At 38.2% G+C, this 12371-nt stretch overlaps 1 long non-coding RNA gene across 1 annotated transcript; it reads right to left on the reverse strand.

The window, feature by feature from the left end:
- Window positions 1-956: 956 nt before the first annotated feature.
- LOC140526546 (uncharacterized) lies at window positions 957-11926 on the reverse strand. The gene is made up of 3 exons (XR_011974416.1): window positions 11886-11926; window positions 11211-11296; window positions 957-1084 (listed from the first exon to the last, which is right to left on the reverse strand). It is a non-coding gene; the product is annotated as an uncharacterized lncRNA (long non-coding RNA).
- Window positions 11927-12371: the final 445 nt, after the last annotated feature.

The raw sequence follows: 12371 nt of genomic DNA on the forward strand, positions 1-12371 counted from the left end.
ATCTGCTATGTACCAGGCACTGCATTAAACACTAGAAATATAAAAAAAAGAAGAAGCAAAAGAAAGTCCTACCCTGAAGGAGCTCACAATTTTACGAGGGAGACAATAAACATGAAAATACTTGCAGTCAGTCTTCATAGCACTCAGTTATGATTTTTGTTTCCCCCCATCACCTCATCAGTTCACCCATTATGGAGTTTTCAGTTGGGAGTTTCCACGACCAATATAGATTGACACATTTTCTGCAAAGTACTGAGAATTTATATAACCTGGCCAGGGTCACACAGCCAGTATGTATCAATGGTAGGACTTGGAGCTGTGTCTTCTTGGGTTCCAAGACAATTCTCTATCTATCACACTATGTTGCCTTTCTTATTTATTTCATGTTATTAGTGTGTCACTTGGTATCACTTTCAGAAAATAATCCTGTGTTAAAATAAAGCCTCAATATGGTTGGTTTAGGAAATTGAGGAGAGGAAGGAGCCATCTTAAAATGTAAGGCAATCCTGGCTGGTTCATGCTGAAGCTATATTACTTGGAAGGAGAGAATCTCACCAAATGTGTGCCTTAATTGTCAGTACTCAGATACCCCTTCCTTCTCTTCCTTCTCTACCTTCTTTCCTTCCTCCATTCCTTATCTCTCTCTCTCTCTTTTTCCTTCCTTCCTTCCTTCCTTCCTTCCTTCCCTCCCTCCTTCTGTCTCTCTCTCTCTGTCTCTCTCTCTCTGTCTCTCTCTCTCTGTCTCTCTCTCTCTCTCTCTCTCTCTCTCTCTCTCTCTCTCTCTCTCTCTCTCTCTCTCTCTCTCTCTCTCTCTCTCCCCAGAGGAATATTTACTTCAGAGATATAGCAGAACCAAGCACACAAATATCTCCTCCCCAATACCTCATGGATATACTTTCCCATGTACCATCTCTGTCTCTGTGGGAGCAGGCTCAATTTAGCTCAATTCACCAAAACCTTATTGTAAGCTACAAATTTATTCCCCATGGGAACTGTTCAAAGGAACTTAGGATTTATAGCTGAAAGAAGAGAAGACTTGGGAGGTGGATCATGATTGTTGTCTTTAAATATGTGAAGGGCTGTCCTGTGGAAAAAAGAACAAGTTTGATCAGTTGGCCCCAGAAGGCAGTACTGGAAACAATGAGTGATAATTGCAGACAGGCTTATTTTGAGCTTAATTTAAAAAAAAATTCTTCAAATCTAAAAATGATATGCTTTGCAATACTGTGGCTTTTCCTCTCACTGAAGACTTTAAACAAAAGTTGGAAAAACCATTGTCTAAGATGTTAAAATGCTAATTATTGTCTAACTTGAAGTTGAAGTTGATAGTATTGGAGGTCCTTTCTAGTTCTGATATTCCATGGGTTCTGTGAATGACCAGCACAAATATAGCCTATTGAAATTTGTTTCACCTGGACATTAGATTAAGAGTTAGAAGGAACCTTAGAGATCACCTTAACTGCCATCCCCTATGTTAAAAACAAGGAAACTGAGATAAAATACTTCTTTGACTTGTCCGTGGTGTAAAGAAGATCTGAATTCAAATCCTGCCTTGGACACTTGCTAACTCTGTGAGCCTAGGCAAATCATTTAGCCCTTTCTTTCTCATCTGGACAATGTAGACTTCCCAGGGTCGTAATGAAAATAAAATGAGATAATATTTGTAAAGAATTTGTAAATTTTAAATTGCTATGTAAATATCATTATCATTATTATTTTCCAAGATCACAGTTGGTTGAGCTGAGATCTGAAATAAGTTCCTTTAATTTCAAACCTAGTGTGCTTTTTATGGACCCTGATGGTTGTCAACTAACTAAGCCCTAGATAACTGTGTCTGCATGATTCTATATCAGGTGGTAGAGAATAAGCAACTCTGAAGTGTCATTAAAATGGCAGATGGTGAAGCAGCCATGATAAAGGCTGGATTACCTATAAGACAGATAATTTGTAACGTGTATTGATTCATACCTGTAAATCTGGCATCAAAATAGTGACTACCTGGAAGTGGGAGGGAATAATGGGGGGAGGGGGAGAGACAGAGGAGCGAGAGAGACAGAGAGAGAAAGAGAACCTAGAGTCAAAATTAGTGTAGAAATTAGGAACAGAGAAATCAGCCCCAAATGGAGTACATACAATTGAAATGAAAAGAAATTATGATTCAAAATTCATGGCAAACTAAATAGGAAGGCAAAGCCATCTGTAAGACATAAACAGCACACAGGAGGGCTACTAGCACGGTTCACTCTTGATCTGGTCAGACAGGAAAGACACTAAGAAGGGGTTAATAATCATACTTTATTCTACTCTAATTTTCTCAAAAGACGATGCTGATAATGGGAGCACAGCTTCTACAACATTCCCTAAATCACACTTCTCACAGGGGCTAGTGAGAAGGATCAATTGAGACAGGCACAACTTGGTCATCCCCTAAAGCCCCTCAGGACTCAATGTAGGCCAGATGAGGCAAATACAGATTCCTCCAAGCCTTGATCAAGGCCGATCAAGGCATGCACAGCATTCCAGTTTGTACACTCAACCCTAAGGTTCTCCCCAAGCCTCAATGGGGGCCAACTGAGGCACACACAGCATTTGCGCATTCAACCCTAAGGTTCCCCATTCCAGTGACCACCTGCTTTATAGGGTAACAGACAAAGAAGGCACACTGCCTGAAATAGCCTCCCAAGTTTATATCACCTCATCTCTGTACCTCGCTGTGCAGCCACAGTGGATGCTTATATTATTTATCATTGTATAATGCTGTGCAAGCATGGTGGAGATATTTTGAATCATAGCTGTGGGAACTCGTATCTCATACTTGGGAACGAGAAATTGTTATGGCTGTGGATCCTGGGGAACTGAACTCTAAGAAATAATAGCAAAAATTCACTTTACACACACTAAAATCCACCTTACTTACACTAAAATTCACCTTACATACACCAAGGATGTATAGATCAAGGATCAATAAGTAAGTGGGATTCACGTCTGGGTAGGTAGTCATATATTAGGTTATCAGACACAAGAAATAGATAAGGACAAATGAAGAGGCTGAAACAAAGCTTTCACTATTATGTGCTGCTTCTTCACACCTTACTGTCTTTATTCAGTTCATCAGACATTCAAGAAATATTTAAATGCCTACTATGTGAACCATGATCTCAGAGGAAGCAAAATCACCAATAGATCTCAGAGCAATAGCGACACTCATAGTGGGTGTAAGGAAGCGGTAACATGCTGCCAATGATAATGAAAGTGCCAAAGTGATATAAAGAGCAAGAAACAGGAAATGAGATAGGTCAGTCATGTAACTAGAAAGAGAGATAAAAGGTGGGCAGTTTCAGTGCTACATCTAGCAAATAGTAAAAGAACTAATTGGCAAATCGCCTTTGTACTGGGTGGAGTTTCTATGAAAAAATTATGGGAAAATGTGTATAATTGTACAGGAGAGGTTATGAACTGTATGTGATGAAGAAAGTATCCATAATAGTGAAATCATGAATTCACCAAATGTATTCAGTACGTGGAATAGGTACTGAAGATAAAAGATGCAACATAAATCCTGCCCTCAATACAAATGACACAAATACTACTTCAATCTACAAATGATGGTAAGGAATGTGTTCTCAGTGTTAGAGGATTGTGCTAGAAGAAAAACTTGATGAAGAGATCATTTTCAACTGAGAACAGGAGGATCCAGCTAAAGAAAAAGAGGCATTTAAGATGAACCTGGAAGGAAGGGAGTTCAACAGATAGAGATTGGGGTAGGGAAGATTTCAAACATAAAAGATGTCACAAACAAAGGCAAGAATTACCAAAAAAGTCAGATGATAATGGAGCATGGTGAATAATCCACTTTGGATCTCCTGCCCAGGCAGGAAGAACCCATTCCTGAAAAGGGGCACCCAGGAGACCTGCAAGAGGTTATTGGATACAGCTGGTTGGTAGGAGACTGTGTGGAGCTGGGGTGGGGGAGGACAGGGAGCAGATGTCACTTCTAACAGAAGCAATTCCTAACAGGTGACCACAATAGCCCAAGAATTGAACATTTCAGCCCTTAATTTATATGCTCCTTTAGTCTTCCACCAAAAGATACTCTAACAGCCTATACAGGTGTTCCCCGGTAAAGATGTCTGGAAAGAGACCATTATATTCAAGTTAATAGGAAACGTGTGTGGGAATGAGGAGGAGGAAGGAGGCACAAGGGGCAGGGAGAAACTTAAAAGAATTACAAGTTTTACTTTGCATATAAAGTTAGAAACATTAAAGCTGGGGGAAATTACTCTAGTTTTCAAGATTTTTTACCTATAGATGTAGAAGATGTCATATTTGTAATTCCTGAGCTGTCATGACCCTACCCTTCCTGAAGGTGGGGATTATCTGTTTCTAATCACTGTTCAGATAAAGTGTCTTTCCCTATTGTAAATATAGAATGCCTCCAGGAAAGCCATTCTCTGGAGCTTTTTTTTTTTTTTTTCCAGCATGAGGGTAATGCTGTGCTCTTGAAGCCTCTGCCAGAGGAATGCAAGCTTTGGCAAACTTTCTAGTGCAAGCTGCAAAATCTTTGAGTCTGGGTCCAGTGACAGACTGTGTGTCTGTCGCCTGAGAGTGAGTCTGGCTAAGTTTGGAAAGCTCATTACCAGAAGGTTGGCCACCAGAAGATTTTTTTTTTGGCCACTGCAACTCACGAAGTAACTTTTATTAAGTGGAGGGAGGGTGCAGGCCAAAAGAGCATGGATCTTTTTTAATAATTGAATGAAATCTATAGTGAATGGAACTCTAAGAAATAATTCTCTTCTTCTCCAATCCCAGGGAGGACATCTGAATTCTAGGTAGTTTACAGTGGTGTAATCTAGGAGCAGTGATATCCAGGAAACTCTGTGGGGTGTGGATAGAGCTGATTTAAGAACCATAGTCATGAAGAGAGATCTTATAGGATCATAGATTTACAGTATATTTGAAATTGGTTTTAGTGTCCGTCTAGACCAACCCTATCGTTTTACAGATGAGGCCTTAGAGAACTTAAGTGCATTTCTCAAGGTCACAGAGTTAGTAAATGGCAGAAGCAAGGCTTAGGATGGGCCTGTTGTCTCAATTTTTTCAATGATCTGGAAACTGAGACTAGAGAAATTATGAACTTGGTAGTAGGTCAGAACCCTAGCGAAACCCAGAACTTAGGGTTTAGCTAAGGGTGAATACTTGCAGAGGGTGGCATTGACATTTCCTGACAAATGCCACCATAAGACAGTCATTTAACTTCTTTGGAAGTCAGTTTTCTCATCTGTTCAATGAGAGAGTTGGACTTGATGACCTCTTAAGTCTTCTCCAGTTCTAAATCTATGCTCTGAGCATCCTACAGCAGACTCAACAAAAAAGGAAGCCTGAGCCTAAGAAAAGAAACACATAGCAAAAGGAATGGAGTGTAGGTATGGGTCTAAGTCAGAACCTGGAAGAGCTATCCTTTACCCAAAAGAAAGAAGCAGCTATAATGACTGACTGATGAATCTACTCTGGATTAAATAATGAGAGCAGAAGAAAATAGCTAAAGAGTATTAGGAACATCAGTCTGATTAAACTCAACATTTATTTATTTAAGTACCTCCTCTGTAACTGGAGAAAGGCAACAAGATATAGTGAATAGAGAACTTGTCTTGGAACCAAGACGACATGAATTCACATGTCCTGTCTGACTCCAAATGGGATGTGTGACCCTGGGTTAGTCAAATAACATATCAGGATCCCAAGCAACTCTTCAAGATTTTATTTATTGCAGAATGATTGTAGATCTGCATTGTTATTAATAGCCTCCTTATTGAGTGCTCCCTATACCAAGTGAAATCACAGATCTGCCATATGTATAGGTTTTTGTACATACATATGTATATATATATATATCTATATATTTTATTTTTACTTGTTATTGTTGTTCAGTCATGTCTGACTCTTCATGACCCTGGATGGGTTTTCTTGGCAAAGATACTAGAGTGATTTGCCATTTCCTTCCCCAGTAGATTAAGGCAAACAGAAGTTAAATGACTTGCCCAGGGTCACACAGCTAGTGAGTGTCTAAGGACAAGTTTGTACTCAGGTCTTTCTTATTTCGGGCCCTGAGCTCTATCCACTGAACCACCTACCTGCCTCCATATAGGCATATATGTATGTATGAGCATATATATGTATATATATATATATCACATATATAAAATTTATATATATAACATATATAATATACTATATACACAAATTATACATATTATACATAATACTCACACTGCCCACAGTAGATGTGTATATGTGTACATACATCACAGTTCATTGTATATATGTGTAAATATATACTCATAGATATGCACATAGATATTCATGTATGTATATTGTATATATGCACTCATATATTTGTGTACCTGGCATGGGGGCTAAAAAGAGAAAAATAGTGTAGTTAACTGCTATCAAGACACTTAGAGTTTGGTGAAGAAGTGGTAGTGAAATAGTGTTACCATAAATAAATATGACTTAAGAGAAATAAGGTGGTACAGAACTCAAAGACAGGAAGACCTGAGTGCAAATCTTGCTCGGAGACTTATTAGCTATATGACCTTAGGCAAGTCACTTAATCTGTTTGCCTCCATTTCCTCAACTGTAAAATGAGGATAAATATAACGCCTGCCTTGCAAAGTAGTTGTGAAGATCATATGAGCCAACATTTGTAAAGCACTTGGCACCTGTCACAACTGTTGTTATTTAAATGCTATTATTGTTATTATTATTAAGAAAAGGATAGGGCCAGTTGATTCATTTTTAGACCAAGAAAAGATAAGAAAAAGATAACTAAGTTAAAAGATGGACAACTAGGTGATACAGGGGATAGAGTGCCCAGCCTAGAGTCAAGAAGACTCATAATCCTGACATTAAATCGGACATCAGACACGTAGTAGCTACATGACTCTGGACAAGTCACTTAACTTCGTTTTGGCTTCAATTTCCTCATCTGTAAAATGAGCTGGAGAAGGAAATGACAAAGCACTCCAGTATCTCTGCCAAGAAAACCCCAAATGAGGTCACGAAGAGTTGGGCAAGACTGAAAAATGACTGAAGTGGTAGTGAAGTAAAGATTGAGAGAAAACTTTTAGCTGGCAGGATCAGGGAAAATTTTTTTGCTGGAGATGGCATATGAGGCAAGTCTTGAAGGAAAAAAAAGACAAATTTTAGCAATAATAATGCAGAGAGAATATGTTTCAGCAATAGAGGTCAGGACATATAAAAGAACCAAAGCAGACCCGTGAAATAAAAAAAAAAAAAAGATCTAGAAGTTAGTTGGCTAGAAAATGTACTATTTGAAGTGCAAAGAGAAAAGTATGAAATAAAGCTAAAAAAGGTAAGTTGGTGCCAGATTGTGGAGGGGCTTAGAAACTTTGTATTTGTCCTGAAGATACTAGGGAGCCACTCAGGGATTTTAGTAAGTAAGAGAATGACATAGTCAGATGATGAATGAGGAAGATGATTTTGCTATCAGTGTGAAACATCTGTTGAAATCACATCTCTTCCCTTTCACCCCAGCCCCACACTCCCATCCCTTGTGTTGGATGATGTGTAGTGAGGGAGAAAAGTTAGAAACCATGTCCAAAAGTGGAGTAGGATAGGGAAAGCTAGTCAGCCAAGCGCAGAGGCTTGTGGGTGGAACAGAAGTGGAAATAGTGCAGTGCCAGGCAGTGGAAGGCTTCCATTCCATGAGGAGAGAATCTGCACATTGAGAACTTGTAAAGGAGGAAACTGTATTAAAGAGGAAAAGTAAATAATCATTTTAGTTGTGTGATGTCTTATCTTCCTTACCTGATGAGTAATAATGATAATTTGTCTTTACATAGCACTTTAAGATCTACTAATTTCTTTCCTCACAACAGACTAGTGATGTAGGTACCCAACTAGTATCATACACATCATACCCTGGCTTTAAGTTTGAAAAACTTCTAAGAACTTTCTTTTCTTTGGTTACATAGAATAATGGCTGTGCATTTTGAAAGCAGGAAGAGGCAGCATGTCTACATATTGGCAGAACATTGCTCTGGAAAAATATGAAAATTTGGTAAAAATCAGTTGCTTGTTTTATTTCTACAATATGATTTTTTTCCCACTTTTGAAATTAATCTTTTTGAGGTAGGAGGATGTCAGGGATTGCCACTGACATTTTATAAGAAAATGAGGCATTGAAAAATTAAGTAGAATTTTTGTTCTCATAAGTAGATGGAGAACTTTCTAACATACTTCAATACTTTTCTAGGCTATTCTGTATTTTGTTGATAGGGCCCTAAAGAAACAACTAATTAACAAACATTTCTTAAGCATGGAATTTGCATCAGGCACTGGCTCTAAAATGACAAAAATGGAACAATTCCTTCCCTATGAGAGTTTAATAATCTGTTGGAAGAAATAACTTGTACATGCATAAGCATATATAGAAAAATATATACAGATTGAATACAAAGAAAACATAGTGTGATTAATTATAGAATAGTTTGGGAGGGAAGGCACTAACATATGGGTTCATCAAAAAAAAAAAAAAAAGGCTTCATGGGATGCTTGAGTTGAGTCCTGAAGGAAGTGAAGAATTCTATTAGGCAATGTATCAGCTGATCAGTTTCAGTCAGAGCTCTGTTTTCCTAGTCTTGGATTGCCCCCAAAAGCAAAAAAAAAAAATAGTGTTTACTGTGACATAATAATCTTTTGGCATTGAATTTACGTAGATATTCCTTCCTGAAAAACATTAAAGGTTTTCTATGACTTTTAATCCACTTTGGAACAAATCTCATCAGAAGAAGGCCTTAGGATCAAAAATTGTAAGATGGTGTATATTGTTATATCAGTATTTTTCTTTTGACAAAAATTTTCTTAAGGTTCAGATTCTATTGTTTTAAAAGAAAAGAAAATAAGTTCCTGGATTAATGTACATTTAGTGATGATTAAAAGAAATGTTTTGGACTTATTAAGTCTAAGAATGTATTCTGAAAACAGAGACAACTATTGAATTACATTTGTCTTCCCATCCACTCATGACCTAACAATGGCTGTGTCTAAATGGCACCAAATGTCTCGACAGAAAGTAAATTACTCAGGATGTGTGTAACTATCTTAATATTTTTGCTTAGTGTAGTCAGCACTACACTAAGATTGCATTTTTTGCTTTTCTCTTGGAAGTTTTAGCATTAGAGAAGTTAGCCAAAGTCTAATATTTACTACGGTTCTCCTGAGGATTACTTTAGAGTAGGTACCAAAGTAAAATCAGAGTTGAATGAAATCATCAAATGCTATTTACAATACTATGTGATGACTTAGGGATTCTAGGAAACTTTTACTGCCCTGGTGATCCAGATGGATGCTAGCTAATCAATGTATAATCAAAATGAAATGTTTTCCAGAAAAGCACATAAATATTCAGGAAATTGCGTTGGATTTTTTTTATTGTTTATTTGAAAGCAAAGGGACATCAGAGAATCTTCTATACATCAGTTTATATAGCTGCCACTTATTTTCTGTGTGGTCTTCAGAAGTCACTTAATCTTCCTTTGCCTCAGTTTAACCCCATGTAAAATGAAGTTTAACATGTTTACTTATCTCACTTGGGTTCTGTAAAAATCAACCAACCTTAAAAAAATTCATGATGATCTCTGGTGTGCAGAAGGCACAAAGTGCTCCTATTATTCTATGCCTGAAAGATGTTGAGTTGTAAAGGCCCTCCATGGGCACAGCTGAAAGAGCTTTGCATGAAGAAAACCCATGTCTACTGCAGTTAAACAGAAGCATTCGCTAACCTATTCACTTGTAACCCTGCAATAACATTTAGAAAACTTTAAAAGTCTTAGCCTTCGGTATTGTACCATGTTATAGAGAGACCCACCGGAATATGTGCTCCCATTTCATGAATCCCTAACAAACCCGAAGGAACAGCCTGATGTGTGCAAGTTACACAAAAACAATTTTATGGCAATAATCAACATATCCATGGTGATCCAGAGGGATGATCTCAACTTCCTATTTCATGGCTGGGAAGGATTAACATAATTAAGATCAATATCCTTCCCCAGTTCCTCAGAACTGCTCCCCCCTCCCCACATTGTAGCTGCTTCTAAAGCTCTATGAAAAATTGCAAGACACCAGCAACTGTTTCAGTTTACTTAGTTCTTTGCAAAAAAAAAAAATAGTTTTTACACAGTGGTCATTTATAAACATGCTCCAAGTGGAGAAGGGACTGTTTAAGGTTACTTTGTAGGCAGCTGCCTAAGCTAAAACCTGTGATTCCACAGATGAGTACATTAGCATGAAGCCCCCATTTTAGCCCCATCTTTGTCAAAACTCTTCTATAATAGTGATTTGCAAGCTAAAGGTTGCATTACCCCTCAAGCAAATATTTAACTGGAATCTCTACTTAGTCATGCCTCCTATCCTGTGAGGTTTAGCCTATCATGTAACCAGACAATAAATTAGTGCACAAGTGAGCAGGGAGTAGAAAAAAGCAATACTGGCATCTGGTGCAGTTTCAAAGCTGATAAATAATATCATCCTACTAATACAGAGGGGGCCACAGTGGCAGAAAACAAAGCAACAGGAACCAAATCACCATCAATGGATTTTAGATTGCTCAGGAGAGACAGGCTCCATCTACATTACTCATGGAAAAAATATATATGTTTATATATTTGCCTCTTCTATAAATAGGTATTCATCACATATGTAAATATAAGCTTCACATGTACATGTAATATACATGTAAGTTTCATGGAGGCATGCTTGCTTGGGTTCTGGATAATAGATGATGCTCTCAAGCTTTCCTAGTCACCACTGGAGTAAATCAGGGCAGTGTGCTTTTTAGCATGAGGTTTTCAGATGTCTTCCTTGAGGACAAGACCAGCAGCATCAAGGACAGCTATCACACTGATGGTAAATTATTTAACTTAAAAAGGCTATAAACTAAGATTAAAGTGGAGGGAGAGTTGGTGCACAACCTTTTGTTCACAGATGATTGTGTACTCGATGTACCCTCTGAGGCTCAGATGCTACAGAGTATGGATTGATTCTCTGCTGCTTGTGCTAATTTTGACCTGATGATTAGCACCAAGAAAACAGAGGCCCTCTACCAGCTAGCATCCCACCATCCATATGTAGAACCATCAGTTACAGCAAATGGAGAAATTTTCAATGCTGGGGCTAAGTTCACTTACCTTGGCAGTATACTTTTCAGGGATATACACATAGATGATGAGATTGAAGGACCCATTGCCAGAGGCAGCTCAGCATTTGGGAGGCTCTGAAGGAAAGTGTGGGAGAGAGGAGCTATTAATTAGGCTGCTTACCAAACAGAAGGTCTATAGAGTTATTGTACTGATTCCGTTGTTGTGTGCCTGTGAAACCTGGACAGGACACCAGCACCATGCCAGGAAATAGAATTGCTTCCATTTAAATTGTCTTCGGAAGATTCTAAAGATCATCTGCTAAGAATGAGGGACTAGACATTAAGGTCCTTTCTCAAGCTGGCATGCCAGGCATTCCCACTGTACTGAAGAGAGCACAGCTCCAATGGGCTAGCCGTGTTGTTTCAATGCCAAACATATTTGCCTAAAAAAACTGCTTTACCAAGAACTCATACAAGGCAAGCACTCACATGGAGGTCAGAAAAAAGCAATTCAAGGACACTCTCAAGTTCTCTCTGAAGAACTTTGGAATCAGTTGGGCGACATGGGAAACACTGACTGACGCAGGGCTGCCCAGCATGGCATGCCTACAATCAAAGAACTCTGTGACCAAAACAGAATTGCAGTAATTTAAAAGAAATGTTAGATATACAAATTTAGAGACATCTCTATTCCAAATGTTCATAGGGATTTTTTGTGCTTTACCCATTAAAAAGCCTTCCCGGCTCATATTGGTCTGATCAGCCACAGTCCAGTGCACTGTACCTTGACCTCAACATGGTAATGTCATTTTGCTCCTATTTGATCATAAAGGACAACCAAACCAATCTCTCTCTCTCTTTCTCTCTCTCTCTCCCCCTCTTTCACTTTCTTTCTCTCCTCTCTCCCTCCCTCTCTCTCTGTTGTAAGCAAATTGCAAAAGTTACAGGATGTTGTCATAAAAGTTATATGAAGTGAAATTGAAATTCAAGTGAGTTACCTATTAATGTGTTACTTATTATATTTGTTTATTGCTCTTACTATCTTTCTTTTAATCAAGACTCCCACTTATATAATAAAACTAATTTTAAACCTAGAAAATATGTTTCTAAATTCAGGAATATAATTAGAAATCATCTTTCCTATTTCAAAGAGGGAGAGAGGACTTGGGGGGGGGAGGAAGAGAGAAAACATACCACACCAAAAATCAGA

The sequence above is a fragment of the Notamacropus eugenii genome, chromosome 2 (assembly GCF_028372415.1).
Source record: "Notamacropus eugenii isolate mMacEug1 chromosome 2, mMacEug1.pri_v2, whole genome shotgun sequence".
NCBI lineage: Eukaryota > Metazoa > Chordata > Mammalia > Diprotodontia > Macropodidae > Notamacropus > Notamacropus eugenii.